The sequence below is a fragment of the Triturus cristatus genome, chromosome 5_2 (assembly GCF_964204655.1).
Source record: "Triturus cristatus chromosome 5_2, aTriCri1.1, whole genome shotgun sequence".
NCBI lineage: Eukaryota > Metazoa > Chordata > Amphibia > Caudata > Salamandridae > Triturus > Triturus cristatus.
In genome coordinates, this window is record NC_140588.1 from 828,889,033 (window position 1) to 828,909,706 (window position 20,674).

Consider the following 20,674-nt stretch of genomic DNA (forward strand, 5'->3'; position numbering starts at 1 on the left):
TAATATATATATATATATATTCACTGAAAAAACCATGGGTTTCACACACGTTATAGTTAGGAATTAGCATTTAAAAAACCTTAGAAATTCAGTGAAAAAACCATAGGTTTCACACACGTTATAGTTAGGAATTAGCATTTAAAAAACCTTAGAAATTCAGTGAAAAAACCATAGGTTTCACACATGTTATAGTTAGCTGGACATTTTACTCGTAAAAAACCAATGAAATTGCCCCGTTATAGTTAGTTCAGCTAACTATAACTCGCGCGCCCGCAATGCACTGCTGATGACGTCACATATTGCATCACTCATGACATGGTCAGTGACATCACTCATGACATCACTGATGACATCTCAAATGACATCACTGATGACATCACTGATGACATCATCCAGTGAATGTGGGTTTTTCTGAAAATTAAATATGTTTTATATATGTATATCTCAAGGTCGATGGAAGAATAAATGGGTATATAAGTGTCTAAATGGATGAATTGTTTTTGAAAATTTGATTGTTTAACTGACTGATTAAGTGTATCATAGTGAATACATGTTTTAGTGAGTAATGTTTAAATATGTATATATCTGTATCAGTCTCTCACTTTGTGTATAAGTGGCTGCATGGGTTGGTGAGTAGCTACATGGGTGTCTATATAGGTTATTAGTTGGTTTTTTGAGTATCAGTCTGAGTGTCTGCATAGTTCGGTGGGGGGTATTACGTAGTGCATAGGTGCATGAATGAGTGACTCACTGTTTGTATGTGTTGAACAGACCATGTGTGCAGGACTGCATGGGTGGATGAGTGTGTGTATGGGTGTGTTAGTGAGTGAATGACTGTCTCAATAGTGTCTTTATGAGTAACTACATATGTTTAAAACTAGTATATGTGACTATTGGTGTATATATGTGAGTATATGCAAGGGTGAGAGATTGGAAGAGTTCCTGTATGAATAAGTATGTGTTTCTATAAGTGATTGTTTAAAAGACTAAGTATGTGTAAGTTTCCGTAGAAGTAAGTATGGTGGTGTGTGTATAACTGTATATGCAAGTAAATGTATGTTTGATTCTTTATTAGTACGAGTGACTATGTGTGTGAGTAACTCTATGGATGAGTGGCATTGTGTAACAGGATGTATAGGTGTATGAGTACATATGATGAGTGAGTACATGTATGAGTGACTGTATTGGACTGTTGGTGAATGAGTGGATGTGTATGTGGATCTTAGAATTACTGAAGAGGTTGTTGTAACTGGTATTGGTATGTCCATTGTTTTGAAAATTTTAGTCTCTATTTTTGAATGTGTGTGTCAAAGGTTATATTAGGGTGAGAGGAGGTCTGCCACTCTATCACAAGGATGATGTCATCAGTGATGTCATCAGTGATGTCATTTGAGATGTCATCAGTGATGTCATGAGTGATGTCACTGACCATGTCATGAGTGATGTAATATGTGACGTCATCAGCAGTGCATTGCGGGCGCACGAGTTATAGTTAGCTGAACTAACTATAACGGGGCAATTTCATTGGTTTTTTACGAGTAAAATGTCCAGCTAACTATAACATGTGTGAAACCTATGGTTTTTTCACTGAATTTCTAAGGTTTTTTAAATGCTAATTCCTAACTATAACGTGTGTGAAACCTATGGTTTTTTCACTGAATTTCTAAGGTTTTTTAAATGCTAATTCCTAACTATAACGTGTGTGAAACCCATGGTTTTTTCAGTGAATTTGCAAGGTTTTTTAAATGCTAATTTTTTTTTTTTTATTTTTTTTTTTCTAACATATTTTTAATTTAATTATCTTACCTTTTATAAAGACTATGATTAAATTTTTAAAATTCTTTTTTTTTTTTTTAAATTTTATTTTGAAAGTTTTAAGACAAAAGTAAACATACAGCTGTGTTAAAAGGAGCGCCAAGGTGCGCATATCACAATAGGGGCGGTACAGAGAAGGCAGGACAAATGTAGCGGAGACGGATTCTGTGCGGGGGGTGACGTGAACAGCAATACAGACCTCACTGTAAAACATTAGCTAAAGTGCTGAACCCAAGAGATCATTGCAAGGAGTATATACCCCTCTGGGGGAGGGGAGGGGGGGGGGGAAGGGGGGTGGGGCAGCACCCACAGCACGCATTCCACAGCGACACATTCTACTATAGAACAGAGAGAAGACCCACGCCACAAGCGCAACCAATGCCAACACATCCCAGACCAAATCACGAGCAAGCATCCTCAGTCGCCGCACCAGTCGGCACACGCTCATTCAGCATCCTGGCTGCTATTCGAGGCCGTCGCCCCAGCAAGGAGATAACACTGTAATGGGGCCCATATATCAGCGGGCCGCGACCTGGGCGGCATGAGCTCAGAGTACGTGCGGATCTGATCCTGACAGTAAACTAGATCTCTCATCCACTCCTTAAATTTGGGGGCCCTGCCCCTGCGACACGCCACTCTCCTTTTAGCAAGCAGAAAGGCCAGCGCGATGAATTTACGGTGCGCCGCCTGTATAGGCTCTACATAACCCAGCAGGGCCAGGAGAGGGGAGGGCTGTAATACTGTATCGACCATCTTGGAGAGCGCCTCAAACACCTGGCACCAATAGCGGTGAACTGCATCACACGTCCAGGCCAGGTGAAGAAAGTCTGCACCCGGAGCCCGGCATCTATCGCAATTATCATTGTCGCGTAGCCGATATCTGTGAAGTCTGGCGGGCGTGAAGTAGAGCCTATGAAGGTATTTATAATGGATAATCCTTAGGCGGCTACTGGAGGATACGCGGTCCGTCTGCATCAGGCAGAACTGCCACTGTTTGTCCGTCAACGGAACACTTAGTTCCAGGTCCCATCTCTCCCTGGCTGCTAACCGTGGCACCTGCAAGGAGGTGTGGACCGAGCGGTAGATTTTGGAGACAAGCTTAGCTGGAGTGTCATTGCTTAGTATACGATGCAGCGGAGCCAGATGTGGGGGCTCCTGGGGGAAGCAGGGCATGAGGGCCCTCAGCCCCTGCCGCAGGCGCAGGTAGAAGAAGACATCGAGGGGAGTAGGCTGAATGGTGGCATACATGTGCTCCATGGACCGGAACGTGCCGTCGTGGTACAGGTCGCCCCACGTAGTCACGTGAATAGATTGAAGCAGTTTTCGGAAGCCCGCCTCCTGCAGCAGGGGCATGTTGGGGTGATAAACAAGAGGCAGGAGCGGCGTGTACACCATGTCGAGCTCTAGGGCGTTAGCCAGCTTGGTCCACGCAGTCACCGTACTGATCAATGTCGTGGGCGTCCTATCTCTGCCTGTCACCGGAATGTACAGCGCGCCCTCTATGGGAACGGGATGGGCCAACCAATGTTCAGCCGCTAGTTGGGGCATATATCGGGGCTGCCGCATCCAGTAGTAAGCGTAGTGCGCCTGGGCTGCCTGATAATAGAGCTCGAAGTTAGGAATGCCGAAGCCACCCTGCTCATAGGGCCTGATTAGGACGTCCCACTGGAGCCGGGGGGACTTCCCGCCCCACACTAGTCTGGTAAGCTCCGAGCGGAGTTGTCGAAAGAAAAAAGCACCAGGATAGAAGGGAATATTCAAGAAAAGGTACAGTAGCTGCGGCAAGATCACCATCTTAATCAGTGAGGACCTGCCAGCCATGGAAAGGGGCAGGGTGATCCATCGAGTGATGGAATCTGTAATGCGGGACATGGCCGTCCCATAGTTAGCCCTCATAAGTTCCTCTCTGTCTTTTTCAATGCGGACGCCCAGGTACTTAAAGTCCCCGTCACACCAAGCAAGGGGGAAGTCGGGCACAAATCTGCTCGTGGAGGCAGTCAGGGGAAATATACAAGATTTGCTCCAGTTGATCTGAATGCCGGAGATCACGCCAAACCGAATGAATTCGCGGAGGATCGGGTTGAGATTTTCCTCCGGCTCCCGTACGTAGAGGGTGATGTCGTCGGCATACATGGATACGAGTATCTGCCTCTGGAAGCACCGCAGTGCTTTGTCCCGATGGTGTTGCCGCAGTTTGGCCGCTAGAGGCTCCATGGCCAGAGCAAATAATAGCGGCGAAAGGGGACAGCCCTGCCTGGTGCCCCTGGTAATGGGGAAGTCAGAGGATAGCCTCCCATTCACTAAGACTTTGGCCCTAGGGGCAGTATACAATAATTTAATCCATGAGATGAATATAGCCGGGAAGCCCATGCGCCCCAGAACTTGGAACAGGTAGTCCCATTCGAGGGAGTCGAAGGCTTTCGTGGCGTCTAGGAACACGGCGGCCATGGGCAGATCGTCATGCACAGAATTAAGGATCGAAAAGAATGTGCGCAGGTTATGCGTCGTGACCCTACCTGGCACAAAACCGGCCTGGTCAGGCAGTATCAGATTGGGGAGCAATAGATTGATTCGATTGGCGATGAGTTTGGCTAGAATTTTCACATCACAGTTGAGGAGGGAGAGAGGCCTATAGGAGTCACAGTCGCTAGCCTCCTTCCCCGGTTTAAGGAGCGATGTAATGAGGGCCATGCGCATCGATGGGGGGAGATGCCCCACTTCCAATGCATCCTCGTAGACTTCTCTCAGCACCGGGGCCATAAAGTCGATATAGGTTTTGTAGAATTCAATGGGTATCCCGTCGAGTCCGGCGGTTTTACCTGACCTCATCTGCATAATGGCCTCCCTCACCTCATCTAGCTCAAAAGGGGAGCTCAGAAATTCCCGTTGCGCATCGCTTAGCCACCCCAGGGACACGTCTTCGAGGTAATCATGCAGCTGGAGTTCTCCAACTCTAGTGGACGCATAGAGCACGCTATAGTGAGCTACAAATGCATTGAGGATATGCGCGGTCTCACTGTACCTTGCGCCATCCACACCTCTAATCTCCATGATCGTATTAGGCGGTCGTGCTAGCCTCATCGTTGCAGCCAGGGCTTTCCCCGGCCTCTCCCCCTCCCCATAACTCCGGGCAACCCAGTATTTGCCTCGAAAGTTAGCTTCCCGGGTGGCCTCCGCGGTATATTCAGAAATTTTGTCCCGAATGCTTGCCAGCCCGGCGTCGTCAGGGTTGGTCGCAAGCGACGTCTCCAACGCCCGAAGGTCATCTTCCAAGGTGCGCAGGCGCGCCATAATGCTCTTCAGCACCCCTGATCCTTTGGCAATGCACAGGCCCCGGAGGGTCACCTTGAAAGCATCCCATATAGTCTCAACGTCTTGCACAGAGTCCTTGTTGCGCTCAAAGAAAGCCAAGCACTCCTCCCGCAGCTCCTCCTGAAAAAGGGCATCGAGAAGGATCGTGGGCTGCAGACGCCAGGCCGCCAGAGGGGGGCCGAGTTCCGCCGCCCGCAGTGTGACTCGCACTGGCGCATGGTCAGAGAATGTACGCGGAAGATGTTGCGCTCCGGTCAGCGCCGCATGAAACTGTGGGGTTAGGAAGACGTAATCGAGCCTGGCCCAGGAGCGCACCTGCGCCGTGAAGTGAGTACCCTCGCGGGCGTCCACATGGAGGTGTCTCCACGTGTCAATCAGCCTATGTTCCGCTATGATGTCCAAAAGCGTCTCACGAGACCGTGTGTAATGATGCGGGGCCGGGTGGGACCTGTCAAGCGCCGGGGCAAGCGTGACGTTAAAATCCCCCCCCAGTATGAGGTGCTGCGTACCCACACCCATTAGATCCGCACCGAGGTCCGCGAAGGAGGCAGGGTCGTCTACATTGGGACCATAGCAGCAGGCCAGAGTAACCATTTTATGGCCCAGTCTCCCCCACATCAGGCAGTATCGGCCTTGGGCATCACTTTTCATACCCGCCAGCACGAAGGGGGTAGTCCGTTTAACTAATATAGCAACCCCACGGGAATATGAGGAATAGGACGAAAAGGCAGAGCACTTCGCCCACCTGCTAGCAAAGGTAGGGGCAGCACGCGCACGGAAATGGGTCTCTTGAAGGAACGCTATGTGTATAGCATGGCGATCTAGGTAGGAGAGGACGTTCCTTCGTTTTCTAGGGTCCCCCAGGCCTCTAACATTCCATGTGAGAATATTCAAATCAGTGTCCTCCATGGCTAGGTCGACCAGGACGAGTAGGAAGAGCAGCGGCCGAGGGGCCCAATCCAGTCACCCCCCCACCCGCTGCATGCGCGAATTGCACCACGCACCACACACCAAGCCTCAAGCGCTCCATCGTCCACATCACCAGTCAAGCCGAGGTCGAATGTATCATTAGTAAACGGGTAAACACCACGCCCCCACAGGGGTCCACGCCGCGAAGAGGCAGCAAAAGCTTGGAATTGCTCCCTGAGCGGCAGCGTCTTGAACACAGCTGTATCAAACATAACAACAACATGAAGAACCATCTCGGATCTCGATTCTAACCCAGCAGCCTGTCCTAGCAGATCACCAGTATCAGGCTCCAGTGCAGGGCAACAGAGGGAAGTGAGGTGCTTAGTCCTCCAGCGCCTTGACCTTAGGGCCCACCCAGCCGCCCCTAAAACAAACCCACATCCCAACTTGGGCAAGACTACCCACAAAAACCCGCGTCCCACTACCCCGCCCCCCACCCACTGAAGCAACCCCAACTCGCCAGAAATGTCTACCCTCCCCCCACCCAGTAGAACCCTCAGTAAGCTCAACAGGAGCAACTCAGTCAATAGAGTCCAGGGGGTACACCCTACAGGGGACATCCAGAGGGCACACAGATCCACCCTTGCCGGCCCGTAACCCACCATAGTCATAGAGGGAGGGAGAAGGGTGGTGCCTGGCATACATCACCGATCTCCGTCCAGCACGCAACCGGGCCTCCGTCACTCAGTCAGTACATAGCCCATCAAGTGGTTCACAGGGGAGGGCAAACAGGAAAGGCAAAGAGAAGTGGCACAGTAATGCAGAGAAGGAATCACGGTGACTCCCAGGTTGGCAGTTAATGTCCGTTCTCCGGGGCCGCATCTTGTTCATCAAGTCGGTCACGATGCGCTTTCCGTAGGGATTTCAAAAAGTCCTCCACCTGCTGCGGATTCGTGAAGAAGTGTTGCTTCGCTTGATGGGTGACACGTAGCTTCGCCGGGTAAAGTAGTGCATAGTCGATGTGGAGGGCTCTCAGCTTTTTCTTAACATCAACAAATTTGCGACGCTGGTCCTGCACAACTGACTGACTGACTGAGTTATTTATTAAGCGCACTTATGCCGAGGCGTCTTGGCGCTGTGATTGAAGGGACGAGGTGGGGCTAGCTTAAGATTTGGTGAACAGCCAGGTCTTCAAGGCCTTTCTAAACGGGGTCATGTTAGTTCCCAAACGAAGTGCTGTTGGTAGAGTGAAATCAGGGAAGACGGTGAAGTTGACACCCTCAAAGGACAAATTCTGGTTCGCCCGCGCAGCCCGCAGCGCAGCATCTCGGTCGCGGTAGTTCAGGAGCCGCGCGATGATGGGCCGGGGTGGGGCGCCGGGACGCGGTCGCGGGCCAAGTGACCGGTGAGCCCTTTCCACGATGAACTGCTTGGAGAAGGCGTCTGCGCCAATAGAGGAAATGAGGATCTTCTCTACATATTCCTCCATGCGCCCCGTGTTGGTGGACTCCGGCACACCCACCACGCGGATGTTATTGCGCCGGCTGCGGGCTTCCAACTCCTCATTTTTAGCAGCTATGATGCGCAGGACATTGTCCATTTTATTGAGCTGAGTAGAGTGGGATGCGGTCGCATCTTCAGTCTCCGAGATCCGCCGTTCGGCCTCAGTAAGGCGCTCCTCATGGGCATCGATCTTCTGCGCGTACGCATCCATTCGGGATGTAAGGCGGTCCACCTTATCCACCACCGTGGCGAAGCCCTGTCTCATTTCCCGCATCATTTGCTGCATATCTATCGTCGGCGGGGCCGTGTCCACGTCCAGCCCCGGGGGGGCCTGCGCGCCTCCATCATCCGGCGCACTCCGCAGCCCCGGCTTCGCAGCTGGGGCAGTAAACGACAGCTTCGCCTGCTTAGCGTCGTGCTTGCCCATCGCGGGCTCGGTGTGGGGGACCAGTCCACACAACAGAGCCGTCTGCAGGACAGAAACAGGGGGCCAGCAAAGGGCGGCGCAGCCCCGGTAGGCGCCGGTGTGGACGCCGCACCAGCCCAGCACCCCGGAGCAGCAATGGAGGCAAGCGCTCCGACAAGTCACACCGCCACAAGAGCGAGCTCAGCCAGCACTCCAATGGCCCAGCGCACGGGAAGGCCGCAAGCCCACGCAGAGAAGCCTTCTCACCTGGGACCCCAGAGTAGTACCAGCAGGGGGGGGCCTCCAGGCCGTAGCGAGGGGAGGCAGGGGGAGCCGTCCAGGAGCAGTGTAAGCCAGGTCCGTGAAGTGCCTATCACTCTTCCGCCAGTAGCACCGCCGGTAGGCCAGATAGCGCCGTCGCAGTGTCCGCGTCCTGATCAGCTCCGGCGGCGGGGCGGCAGCGCCCAGGCAAAGCGGGGGGGAGGGGGGGAGGGGGGGCCCCCCCAACCGCCAAGCAATGCAGTCTCTCCAGTCCCGGGGTCACACAGGGAGTCCCCGTCATCTACCAGCGCCGCCCGTTCGTAAGTCGGAGGCCTGCCACTCCTCGCCGTAGGGCCTCAGGGATCCACACGGCGGCAGGGGGGGGGGGCCAAGCCAGGCACAGGGAGACTCCAGCACACCTCCGCACCCCGCCGCCTCCGCACTGCAAACGATCCCCACGTTCTCCTCAGCAACGGTCGCTTCGGCCAGGGGGTAGGCCGGGGCGTACCTGCCCCGTGCACAGCACCGGGCTCGCGTGGTTTCGGAATCCGGCTGCCGTCACCACTGCGTCTCAGCTATCGGCCCGGCGGGGCTTTCAACGCGTCTCCCAGCGTCCTCGATGGGCTCTCGGCTTCAAGACTTCAGCCGGAGCCGCCAGGGCCCAGCAGCCACATGGACACCCGGTCACGGTCCGGCGGGCGATCGGGAAAGCAGGATAATTGAAGGATTTCGTGTCCAGGCAGCAGGAGCCTCACCGAAGCGCGGCCATACTGCGTGCGCGCCCTCTAGCGCCCCCCAAATTTTTAAAATTCTTTAATATGTTTTTTAAATATATTTTTTAAAATAAACATGTAAAATTTATTTGCAGTACTTTTTTTTTAAAAAAAATATTTTTTTAGTACACGTACCGTAAGCTCACGGTAAGCGTACGGTTTACGCAACGTCCGTAATCTATCTACGCTGCTTGCGTATAGTTACGCACTTTGCGTAGCCGCGCGTACTGCGCGTGGGACGCGTGCGCGCTTACGCTACACGCGCACGTTACGCGGAAGTGTCGGGTAGTGACTGTTATGCGCATGCGCGCAAGCGCGTGTCTTTTTTACGCGCATGCGTACTTTTTGCCGTAAGCGTACCGTAAGCGTACCGTAAGCGTACGGTAGGTCATGTGATCATGAAACACAACTTTTGATTGGTTGAAACTACTTTCAGTTCTAGAACTCTCCTACACCACACCCATTCCCCTCATTTCTGCTTGTGATCCCTTGGGAGAAGGAGCTGGTTTGTCTTTGGGATACGATGGCAGAACAGCAGAGCTCTTCTGAGAGTGAGGCTAGCACTAGCAGCACTGTCTTGAGGCAGAGATCGAGGAAACAAAAGCCCTCTTATGTATGGGATTATTTTACTTTTCCTGAAGGCCAGCAAAAGGTAAATGCACCCTTAGTGACTTGTAAGCTGTGTAAGCGTGTACTTTCTTGAGGTAATCCTAACAGGAAGTATTCCTTTGGGAATCACACCATGAAGAGACACCTCCAGGATGTACACAGAAGGACACATGGTCATCTTTTTGGAGGTAACTCTTCAGAAAGACGAGCCAGTACATCCACAGTAGCTCAGCCTGGACCATCATCTGCAGGGCTGACTCCTTCTTCTGCAGGTCAGGTGAGCCCTTCATCTGTGGGGGGAGAATCTCCTTTTGCTGGCCCTCTGGAAATGAACCCTCGATTTCGGAAGGTTGATATTCATTGCACATTTTGTAAAGATCTAATTTGCCATAGGGAGACCAGTGTTTCCCTAGTGAACAACAAAATAGATCAGCACATTTGTCGCTTTGAATAATTTTCCCATGCTTCCTTTCCTCTGTCCCTGCATGAACACAACGGTTCTTTTAAGAGCCAACCTTATCTTTCATCTTTTTTTTACATATGTTTTTAAAAACTTTTTTTTATTTTTTTTTTACCGTACGCGTACGGTGCGCGTACTTTTTTTTTTTTTTTTTAAAAAAACACTAAAAATCATTTATCACATTACATTGTCCTTGAGAGACTACAATTATTATTATTGACTTACCATACTCACTGAAAAAATATTTATTCATTTGTTTTTTAAAAAAATAGTTTTAAAAATGTTTGTAGTTTTCGAAAATTTTCTATATCTATCTGGAAAAAAAGAAAAAAGTATTAATATTTTTAAAACATTTTATAATACAGTACACATATTTACATTTTTTTCCCAAAAATATTTTTGCCTTATTTTTGCTGTTTTCAGAATATATTGCATTTCACTATAAATTGTGAAAGCAATTGCATTCATCATTTTACAGCGGGCAAAAAAAAATACCAATCACAAAGATTGTATTAAAAATGCCCTGATTATTTTTTTACTTAAACTTAACATTATAGAAATGCATAATATTGTAAAAAAATATCATCTAATACCAATAGTTATTTCTTTAAAATACCGTCTGATATGTTTGTTTCAGAAGTATAATCACAATATTATATCTCAAATAACTCCAAAATACATCTGATTTCATTTCCTTTAGACCAAATAGTAATTTTAAATTTTTTTTGGGAATAAATTTCCAACGGTAATCCAATAAAATTCTAAAGTTTAATTTGTCCAGATCTCACCGATTCTCTGTAACATTTTGGTTCACAAAAATTTTTTGAATAATTTATTAAGTCCACAATAGAATTGGTTACTTTTCCACATGGCCAAATAGTAATTTTTTAAAACATTTTTGAAAAAATTTCCAATGGCAGTCCAATAACATTCCAAAATTTAAAATGTGCAGAAGTTACCGATAATCTCTAAATTATTGGTTTTTCAAAGTTTCATTAAAAATTAAAAAAGTCCACATTACAATTGGTTATCTTTCCATTAGGCCAAATGATAATTTAAAAAATCTTTTTTTTACAAAATTGCAATGGTAATCCAGTAAAATGGTAAAATTGTTTTGTCCAGATCTTGCCAAGTCTCTCTAAAATTTAGGTTTCAGGAAGATTAGATAGGAATTTGCTAAATCAAAAGGCAAACATTGTTTGAAAATCAATTGGGAATCATTACACAGTGTCCAGCCTTTTTCACATTTAAGATAAACTGTGTAATGTCCAGAAGTAACAGTAGGTCCATCATGGAAAATTATTGCAACAGTTACAAAAGTTTTTCCTGAAATTGATAATTGCTGTCCTGTAAACTTCTTTATTAAAGTATCCAATTTTGAACCATCAGCTCTACATCGTTGCATCATTAAAATTACATACTGTCCGTATTCCTTTAAAATTAATGTTGAAAACATGTCAGAATTACACTCACCACATTTCATGCTATGATTAGCATCTTTAACTAATTTTGCAAAAGTGACTGTTTTACTCTCTGGCAATGTCAAATAAATAAACCTTTCATTATCAACAATAGAGCCACATATATTATAACAATTATCACAACTATGTTCCCATTTATAAGAGAGACCAAAAAAAATGTCAATGGGAACTCCTTCTTCTTCCACTACCTGAAGAAAATACATCAAAAATTCATGTGCATCTTGCTGTTCATTTTGAGAAAACTGTGTTCGTCCTGAACATACATCTAAAAGTTTTCTAATGTCAGTAGCACTTTCTATTTGAGTTTTATCTTTACTCAGCTTTTGAAAAAGGAGACTCAGCTCTGAACAGAATCTTTTTCCCTGATTTACTATTATCTGCTCTTGCAAACTTTCCAGATAAAATGCAACATTCAGCACTACATTTGCGTAGCAGTTGACACCAGAGCTATTTTCAAAATGACATCCTACAACCTGTTCTTCATTTTCCTTTTTCTTTTTGCTTGCAATTACATCACTCCTCTTTTTTTTCCTCTTCTCTACATCTTCACTACAGATATTCTCATTTTTTCTTTTACGAGAAACTACACGTTTCTCCAACACAGGATACTGACCTAAATGAGGAGCATAGCTTCTTCTTAATCTATTATACTCCTTTACACAGTTTGTATCAGCACTAACTATTGACTCATCAAAGTCTATCATGAATAAACCTGATAATGTTTTGACTCGTGACAAAGCAACATATGCCATACCTTCTTTGAACACAGTTGAACCAATGTTCACAAATGCACAATCTACAGTCAATCCTTGAGACTTGTGAATAGTTACAGCATATGCTAGAGAAAACGGAAACTGCTTCCTACGTACATATAAGTCTTTCACAAGCATAAAACGAACTGTACAACGACAAATATCTTTAACTTCATCTATCTGATCAAATTTTATTTTTAAACATTCAACTCCTTCTTTTTTCTGGTAATTAATAAAACCCACAACTCTTCCCATCGCTCCATTAACTAAACCTTTCTCAACATCCAAATTTCTCCTTAAAAACACTCTACAGTTCATGCAAACATATAGATTTTTTTCTAATCCAGCTGTTTTGGAGATGTTCTTCTCTAGTGAGTCCAATTTATTTTTCAGTTTGCCTGTTACTGTGACAGTAATTCTTCCATCCTCAATTTTGTCCACTGCTTCCAATTTCCTGATCTCTTCCTTTTCCAATTTCAAAAGCTCCTCATTGAATATTGAGCATTCACGTAGAGTTGGCATTAAGCAGATGACACTTTTGTTTTCTGCAATGTTCTTGTATATCTTCTCTGCAACTATTTCTTCCTTTGGAAATAAATTATGTAGCAGCCGACTCTGTAATGCTTTTTTGCCAACTTCTGTCAGTAGTCCAATCCTGATATCTTTCAGAATACTTCCATATTCTTCATCGTTTGCTTGCCTCATATTAGTAGTAAGTTCCTTGTACTCAAAGAAGGACCAAATATTTGTATTTCCGATGCTTCCCAATGACTTCTTCGTGTCTTCATGTGTCACAGTATTAAACACTGGTTGTCCTTTAACTGGAGTAAGTTGCAAAAGATCTCCAAAAACTATGACGTGTTTTCCACCAAATAACATGTCATAGTCTGTCTTCAAAATTTGCTGCATTCTTAAATGCACAAAGGCAAGCATTAGGTTTGATACCATGCTCACCTCATCAATAATGAGAACTTGCATCTTCTTCAATACTCTTGAAACTTCCAAGGATGCTTCTCCAGTTAGCTTGTTGAATTGTATTTTGTTCTCATGCTCCACTGGTAACATTAGCAAACGATGTAAGGTGATTCCTTTTATGTTATATGCTGCTAACCCAGTTGGAGCAGTAACCACACAAGACAAAGTAGAATCCGTTTTTTGCTGTAGGTAGCTTCTGATGACTTTTATTAGGAAACTTTTTCCAGTTCCAGCTTGTCCGCTTACATACATCCTGATTGGATGAAATGATGTGCATGAGCACTCTTTTTTTACATGTAGAAATCCGTGATCAATTTTGTTTTTGATCTCTTCATAAATTTGTTGCTGCTCTTGATTCAGTTGTCTTTCCAAATTTTCTAAGTCTATAAATTCTTCTTGAGCTTGATTCATAGCCGTTTCCACTTCATTCATGGCTATTGATGCTTCATTTTCAATGATTGGTTGTCCTAGGGGATCTTGACTGTGTGTTCCTGAACTTTGGCTGTCCTGAGAACTGTCTCTAGCTATTTCTGCTGCAATTGTAGTTTCCTGTTCAATTTCTTCATTTAACATTTGCAGATAAGTTGTGAATGTATTGCATTGTATGCTGTCTTTGCAAGCATTAAATGAATCTTCATAGCTTTGAAATTCTCCCAGTAGTTCATCCTCTGTACGCCATGGTTTAAACAACTGTAAAAGAGCCAAGTAGTAAAATTCTTTCTTGTCAGTAGTGTCGCAACTCAGCTTCCGGTGATTTATCAAACTTCCTTTTGTTTGCTTCACCAAACATCCTTCTTCACCAACGACTTTATATTTTCCATTATTGATGTCTTCTGTGGCTTTCCTTAAATAAATGTAGTTCTGCAGCACTTCATAGAGACACATGTTCTCCAGATGTTGACTTCTCTTGGGATAATATGTGTCCAACATGTTTGTTTTCAATATATCTGTACTTTCTGGGTCATTCTCGACCAAATATTCAATTTCTCCTACAGATTTCAGTACCCGATTTCTCATTGCTGCAAGGCCTAAACTTGCCCAAATTATTCTTCTTGACTTCGAGTAGAGACTTGCAGAAGATAACCTATCTGAACATTCGTAGGATCCAATTTCTCGATGCGATAACATCTTCAAACTGAAACTGTACAGCTTCTTACTGACAGTCTTCTCGTGAGAAATCTCTTCCCACATTTCCTTCAATTCTGTTTTTTCTGATTTCGTAATGTAAGACGTTACATATCGTGCAACAGCAATGGAATTGTCAGCTACATACTGTATATCCATGTTAGCGTTCCACATGGATAAAATGACTGGGTTGTAGTCATTTATATTTTTTGATTCTTCTTTTCTTTTAAGGTTGTAGGTATTCTTAGGTGATTTTCTTGTGATAGTATGTCTCACAGCTGACATAAAACTGTTTACTCTTCCATTTGAAAGAACAGGTCTAGGAAATCCAAATCAACATTTAGTGTAGTATTTTTCTTTGCTCTTGTATTTCCGTCGACAGTATTTTCCACACCGATGACTTTGGAAACGTAAAACTTGCTCCTTTAACTTGTTCTCTTCTGTGCTTTTTGGTATAGCACATGTTGCATATTCTTGAATGTAAGATAACACTGCTTCATCAGCATCTGTTCCAAACTTTGGGGCATCCTTGATCCACAACAGCATATGAATATGAGGAGCACCTCTTGCCTGGTACTCTTTTCTCCAAAAGAAATCCACTACTTCTCCAAGGGGTGGATTTTTTTTATTGCAGATGAAGGACATCATAGCCTCAAATCTATGATTGAAATATCTGCAAACATTAACCGGATCCAATGAGCACAGTTCTCCTGCTGTCTTGTATTCGATGTTTTTAATGTTTGAATTGGCCTCTCGTAGAAAATCCAGTAAATCATCCCAAGCGTACTCGGCACAGCTTAGGGTAAGGAACCATGTTGGTGTTCCTAAATTCCGTAACATGCATTTTAGTTCACCATGGCGTCGGTACCAATATTCATTTGTCCCACGCTGACAAGCCATCAGATTGATCAGTTGTGTTTCCAAATGATCATCTCGGTGCTGCACTTTCTCCATAAAATCCTTAGCAGACACATTTTGTAAATGTACTCCACTTTTTAAAATGTGATTTACTGCATAAGACAGTGCAGACAAGTCGCTTTCAAATAAAAGATGGAACAAATAAGGAATACTTTGTCGAAATCTGGGATCTTCAGCATATAGTCTTGTAGTCCGATACTCTGAAGCTGGAATCTGTTCTGGACGTTCATCGTATCGTCCTCCTTTTCCTTTAGGAAACAGCTGAGGAAAACATCGAGCTTCCAAGCTCTCCTCCCATACACTCACAGGAGTTCCTTTTGCTTTCTTCATCTGAAAGACATCAATATTGTCTCCCATAACTTCTTTCGAATGAAGAGGATGTATGCTAAAATGTTCATAAATTTCTTCTTCCTTTGACTTGTCCACTTTTTCAATTTGTCCAGTTGGTGTTTCTGTGTCTTCTTGAAAATCTTCTTCTTCTTCTTCTTCTATATAAATTGATTCATACCATTTGTTATTTTTTTTCAAATACAAATTTGCTCTTTGTACTTTCCGCACATCTACCAGCTCCTGCCAAATCTTCTTATTCTTTGTAGGTACACCATTAACCAGAATAATTAATGGTTCAGTTTCCAAAGTATCCGCATCAATAGTTTCCATATTTTTTTTCAAATCCAAGGGCAAATACACCACTCTACCTTTTAAACCTCTCAGTAAATCTGAAGGAGGTAATTTACCAGTTTTGGGCTCCATACGTACTATGGTCTGGAACGGATGAACACATTGAATGAGTATAGACTCTTATGTATTTAATTCAGAAAGTTCAGCAGGAATAGCGTCCAATTCTAAATTATTATGTACAGCTCTGGTCGGCATTCTATTTTCCTCTAACTTGTTGTAACAGTATTTACAAATACGCTGATCTTCACCCAATTCAAAACAATTTTCTAGAAATATATATGTGGCAAAATCCTTCCACTTATAATTATATTCATTTTCACTCTTTCTGTAGAGATCAACATTCCTAGTTTGTTTTCTATAATGAGTTCTGCGGCAACAAATACAAGTAACATTTGGTCTTTCATTAGAGACTATTGCAAATTTTGTTATGTGATCATTAAATGTCTTACTTACAGAAGGTTCTACATTCTCTTCCACTTCTTCCTCATTTACTGTGTCCTTCTCTGCACTGTTTTGTTCAGGACCAAAGTAACAAAACTGAATTTCATCAACAACCTTCTCTACATCTGATACCGTTCCTCGGAACAGAGCCCTATTCAATTCATTTAACTTTATTGCTGGACTTTTGGCAAAATACAACCGTCTCACGAACTTTCTCATTTCAGTATGATGAACAGCCAGCATCCTAAAATGATGGAAAACACTATTGCACACTTTTCTAGATAGACAAGCCAGAGAATGACCCTGCAAACCAGTATTCTCTCTCACTCTGCATGGATCCAGACTTTGAAGCACCTTAATCTTCTGTTTTACACTTTTTTTACTATATTCTCTAAGAAACTCTCGAAATTTGTCAATAGAATCCTGACGCACAGTGCAAATACTACTACAATTCCAAGTGTACACTGGGGCTTTAGGACGTCTCCCCATTGCCTCATCTGCCATCACTTGTACCTCATCTCTTGGAACCATTATCTCCTTCTCCATTATGCAACCATTTTTCACTTCGTAAGCACGACCTCTGGTGTCAACTGCATGCAGCAAACTATTACTTTGAAAATAGCTCTCTTCATTAAAAAAAGGTTCACTACTTGAACTATGCATCCACTTTCCTAAAAACACTTTACAAAAGTTTGTTCTGTTCACTACTCTTTTGCTTTTGCTTTGTGATTTCAGTACATTAACCATTTTATCTAATGTACGCATCCTATTCAAAATTAATATGAATAGTTTCCTTTTTAATTCTAATGCCTTTGCTGCAATGGCTTCAATTTCTTTTTTTCTCTTGTAATATTTTGCCTTTTGCTTATATTTCTTCACATCCTTTATCAAATTGGACATAACTCTTCTCTGAAACATTTTTCTACGTATCTCTTTAAACGCTGTTTTTCTGTTTATGTAAATCTTTTCAGTTGCAGAAGGTATATTTGCATTAACTAAATTCTCAATTTTTTCCTGTTCTCTTCCTTTTGTAACATTCTTTCCAGTACAGACATTTTGTACATTTTTCTTTGTTTTGAATATATTTTTAAGAAATTGTTTTTTCTGCTTACCAGAAGATTTTTTCTTTTTCCCAACATGAGCATCTTCTACTAACTTTGGTCCTCCAGTTGTCTTCAAATATAGTTTTTTTTTTAGCGTTTTTTGAACTCTGGATTTTGTAGGCATCTTAAATTTTGTTCACTGCTCTTCAGCAATACCTGAAAAAAACTAAAAAAAAAATCCTTTTTTGTATTTAAATATATTACTACATTTCTTTTCACAATAGTCACAAAACGAAATTTCTTTGCCAATTTGAATGCACACAAACTGCTCTTTTTTTTGGGCAAGTGAAAATCACTTTTACAAACTGTCACATTATGAAACCACTTTTCAGATTTTTTAAAAAGCCCATGTCCAGAGTGCTACACTCCAGCAAGGGCAACCAGCCTTAGTGATGCTGAATGTATTTGCATTACAGACTGAAACCTGAAAACCCCACTCGCTTGTAAATACTGTGCATGACTATACATGGCAAGCACATGGGTGTGTGCTAAGACTCTGCTTCTTCCCCCAAAAATTCGCTCCCCCTTTCCATCTAATGCAACTGTGAAATCACCAGAGCAAGACGCAATAAATCTCTGCCTATAATTCCTCTCTGCACACAGAGTCATGTTTTCACATTAGTCCCAAAACGAAATTTCTTTGCCAATTTGAAAGCACACTTACTGCTCTTTTTTTTTTCGGGGCAAGTGAAAATCACTTTTTACAAGTGAAAATCACTTTTACAGACTGACACATTATGAAACCACTTTTTTTGATTTATTTAAATGCACATGTCCAAACTGTTTTTTCAGACCACCACCATGTGTATTCTCGGTGACTGCCTACACTCCAGCAAGGGCAACCAGCCTTAGTGATGCTGAATGTATTTGCATTACAGACTGAAACCTGAAAACCCCACTCGCTTGTAAATACTGTGCATGACTATACATGGCAAGCACATGGGTGTGTGCTAAGACTCTGCATCTTCCCCCAAAAATTTGCTCCCCCTTTCCATCTAATGTAACTGTGAAATCACCAGAGCAATACGCAATAAATCTCTGCCTATAATTCCTCTCTGCACACAGAGTCATGTTTTCACATTAGTCCCAAAACGAAATTTCTTTGCCAATTTGAAAGCACACTTACTGCTCTTTTTTTTTTCGGGGCAAGTGAAAATCACTTTTTACAAGTGAAAATCACTTTTACAGACTGACACATTATGAAACCACTTTTTTTGATTTATTTAAATGCACATGTCCAAACTGTTTTTTCAGACCACCACCATGTGTTTTCTCGGTGACTGCCTACACTCCAGCAAGGGCAACCAGCCTTAGTGATGCTGAATGTATTTGCATTACAGACTGAAACCTGAAAACCCCACTCGCTTGTAAATACTGTGCATGACTATACATGGCAAGCACATGGGTGTGTGCTAAGACTCTGCATCTTCCCCCAAAAATTCGCTCCCCCTTTCCATCTAATGTAACTGTGAAATCACCAGAGCAATACGCAATAAATCTCTGCCTATAATTCCTCTCTGCACACAGAGTCATGTTTTCACATTAGTCCCAAAACGAAATTTCTTTGCCAATTTGAAAGCACACTTACTGCTCTTTTTTTTTTCGGGGCAAGTGAAAATCACTTTTTACAAGTGAAAATCACTTTTACAGACTGACACATTATGAAACCACTTTTTTTGATTTATTTAAATGCACATGTCCAAACTGTTTTTTCAGACCACCACCATGTGTATTCTCGGTGACTGCCTACACTCCAGCAAGGGCAACCAGCCTTAGTGATGCTGAATGTATTTGCATTACAGACTGAAACCTGAAAACCCCACTCGCTTGTAAATACTGTGCATGACTATACATGGCAAGCACATGGGTGTGTGCTAAGACTCTGCTTCTTCCCCCAAAAATTCGCTCCCCCTTTCCATCTAATGCAACTGTGAAATCACCAGAGCAAGACGCAATAAATCTCTGCCTATAATTCCTCTCTGCACACAGAGTCATGTTTTCACATTAGTCCCAAAACGAAATTTCTTTGCCAATTTGAAAGCACACTTACTGCTCTTTTTTTTTTCGGCGCAAGTGAAAATCACTTTTACAGACTGACACATTATGAAACCACTTTTTTTGATTTATTTAAATGCACATGTCCAAACTGTTTTTTCAGACCACCACCATGTGTATTCTCGGTGACTGCCTACACTCCAGCAAGGGCAACCAGCCTTAGTGATGCTGAATGTATTTGCATTACAGACTGAAACCTGAAAACCCCACTCGCTTGTAAATACTGTGCATGACTATACATGGCAAGCACATGGGTGTGTGCTAAGACTCTACTTCTTCCCCCAAAAATTCGCTCCCCCTTTCCATCTAATGCAACTGTGAAATCACCAGAGCAATACGCAATAAATCTCTGCCTATAATTCCTCTCTGCACACAGAGTCATGTTTTCACATTAGTCCCAAAACTAAATTTCTTTGCCAATTTGAAAGCACACTTACTGCTCTTTTTTTTTTCGGGGCAAGTGAAAATCACTTTTACAGACTGACACATTATGAAACCACCATGTGTAACTACAACAAAAACAATTTCCATTTCTATTATTCATTTCTTAAGTTACCACATACATCCCCTCTCAAACTGTAAACTCACCTTTAAAATTAGTTAGTTGTGAAAGAAATGTGACACTCAAACAGCAGATTATCAGAGCCAGGATCTCTGTTGTGTTCACCTCTCTCCTCTCAGCAGAACCAGATAATGGCAAACTTTCCCTCTATTTTTCCACACATATACTTGTAAGTTTCAAATCTCAGTGCTTCCCCCTTTTTTTCAAATGTAATCACACATTTCTATTGGTTGAAAACCAACCCTTTTCCAAAAGTACCCTTCCCCCAACTTGACTTCTGCCTAGTACCCTTCCCCCAACTTGACTTCTGCCTGCTACCATAGCAACAGCTCATGGAACACTGCTGTGTTGAGTTAGGTCAGAAGTTCGCCAAACAATGTTTCAATTCCACAGAGCAAGAGTGCTTGACTTTTCAAACCTAACAGCAAATCCATAGTACTGTTCTTTGGTTACACATTTTTTTTTACCAATACAAAACATGCTTCTATTAATTTACACATACAGCCTAGTTTTTATTCTAGAATGGTATGAAA